This window comes from Danio rerio, chromosome 16 (assembly GCF_052040795.2).
Source record: "Danio rerio strain M-AB ecotype USA chromosome 16, GRCz13ab, whole genome shotgun sequence".
Classification (NCBI taxonomy): Eukaryota; Metazoa; Chordata; class Actinopteri; order Cypriniformes; family Danionidae; genus Danio; species Danio rerio.
In genome coordinates, this window is record NC_141036.1 from 13,747,501 (window position 1) to 13,749,913 (window position 2,413).

The window sequence follows — 2,413 nt, forward strand, 5'->3', positions numbered from 1 at the left end:
CAGAAAACTGTTAAACAGAGCATCTACTGCGTGAGAATGAGAGATAATGGATCACTTTCGCTTTCGCTCTTGGATAGGGAAACCTTTACGCACAGACATCAATTAGTCTATAAATAATTAATTGCGTTTGTTAAGCGCAAATATTCGTTTCAAAACTAGTTCTAAATTCTGTTTTAATTTCCAGCAAACGAATAAATGAACAATATTAGCGAAGTGTGTCCAAAAACTTGGAGTTATATCCTAAAACACATGCTGTGCCCCATATGGTCTAAAACCTGACAGGTGGGCAAATCTAAGCTTGTTTTTAATAAAACAAATATAAATATGGATATAATAATTAATAATGCTAATAATAATAACATTATACAAAAGCAAATTGTTATGAATGAATTGAAAAAGCCTCCCGAGATGAAGAAGACATAAAAGCAGTGATTTTTCATATTTATGTAGGCTAGAAAATAATATGTTTTGTAATATTTTAATCCTTTATATTTATATCCTATATCTATTCTTATTTTATCCTATATATGTCCTTAATATTAAATTTTTTTCATATGTAAAGATATTTGCCTATTGCTCTATTGTGCGTATTAAGCAGTGTGTAAGCGAGGCGCAACTCTGCGACGGAGTTTAGACCGGGTTTGTTTTGGTCTAATGAAAAATCTATTTTAGTTTCTCAAAATAGCAACGCGCCGGCAGTGCACCTCAGAACGCCTTTCTTTTTAGACCAGAACGCCTATGGGCGCACAAATGAGCGCTAATGCATTTGCTATTTAAACAGCGTAGCGCAACGCCTCAAAACAACTCTTGCGTCAAGCTGAAACTACCAAACAAGTATTGCGCCGCGCCTTGCGCCACATTGCGCCAGGTGTATGATAGGGCCCTAAAAGTTTTTAATTTATCTTTTATTTTACAAGGAATTTTCCATTGAGATATGCATCTCTTCCACCAGGGGGTCCTGGCCAAAAACAGCACAAAAAGTTTTAGATACAAAAATACACACACATAAATGTTCACATAATAAATTTTACACAAAAACATTCACATGATTCTTCCAGGTAAGACTTCAAAGTATTAATCACAATACTGTGAAAGTTTTATCCAAGGTTATCATACTGTCAAAATCTTAAACTGGCCCATGCCTACTCAGTCCCATTTGATTCCACAGAAAACCGTAAAATACCATTTATTTCATTTGCATCTTCTTTAAAATTAGCTTTGCAGTAATATGCTTCTAATTTGTTTATTATATTTTATGCTAATACAAAGTCTCAATCAATCTAAAATTGTTGTTTTTTTTACCCAAATAGTGTTATATGCCTTCTTTTGAAATATTTATATCGCAATATAAAATATATATAAATAAAACAATTATAAATTAATAAATAAATAAATAAATAAATGTTAAAAAATAAAAAAAATTATAAATGAATTTTAAAAAATTAAAAAATTTAAAAAATTTGCAGACAAAAAAACATATTGCAATGTTAGTTCTCCAATATCGTGCAGCCCTAACTCACACCACACTTTTATTTATGAAGCGATTCCATGCAAATGTCACCCTTGCCATGAAAAAAATTAAGTTTTCGCCAAAATAGCGAAACCGTTTCTGCGTTTTTTGTGCAAGCAAGTATTTTGCAGTGCTTAGTGCTTTAAAAATACTCAAAAATGTCTTTGTCGATGTTTTCAAACAATTACAGTACATTTGATGTCACACAAATGACAATTTCTGTCACATCAAAAACCGAGAGATGTCACATCAATAACCAAGCTTTTCCTTCATAAATGCTAAAACGTTGAATTAAATAAAACCAATGCTTTTTGTTCTATAGAGAGCCATCTCTCATCCTTTTAATTAGCATTGTTTCTTTTGGATTGTGCTGTTTAATTCACAGAATTTCTACAAGGCATGTTGTAGACTAAATTTGCCAGTTTTTTAGTCACATCCACAACGCACTTACTCATTTAAAGTGTAAAGATTGTTTACAGATTGACATTTTTCTGATCCCATAACTCTGCAGTTAGTTACTTTGGAAAATATAAACAGATGTTTCAATATAATGTGGACAAATACTTTCTATGTGAATTCAAAATATGAGTTTTTACTGCAAATGTCACATACATAACACTGGAATTGGTCAATGATACTTTACTAAAGTATGACTTTTCCAGTACTGTTCCCACCACTGCTGAAGCCATGAAAAAGATGGAGAGCCGGTATTGTGCGCACGGGAGAAAGTGAAGTCAGGTGGAGGAGGCAACTGGGAGCAGTGAGCAAGGGAGGAAAGCAAGAGTAAAGATAAGCGCAGGAGAAAAGAATGCACGCTGAACACAGAGAAGAGGGGAGGGAAGAGAGGAGGGGCAAAGAACATGGCAAGGTTACACATGAAAACAGCAGTCTGTTTTCTTCTGT

General features: G+C 33.4%; 1 protein-coding gene across 3 annotated transcripts in view; it reads right to left on the bottom strand.

Annotated features, from left to right (window-relative positions):
- Positions 1-2,413, bottom strand: part of grin2db (glutamate receptor, ionotropic, N-methyl D-aspartate 2D, b) — a 295,775-nt gene that overhangs the window by 243,926 nt on the left and 49,436 nt on the right. The gene's annotated exons all lie outside the window — the stretch shown is intronic.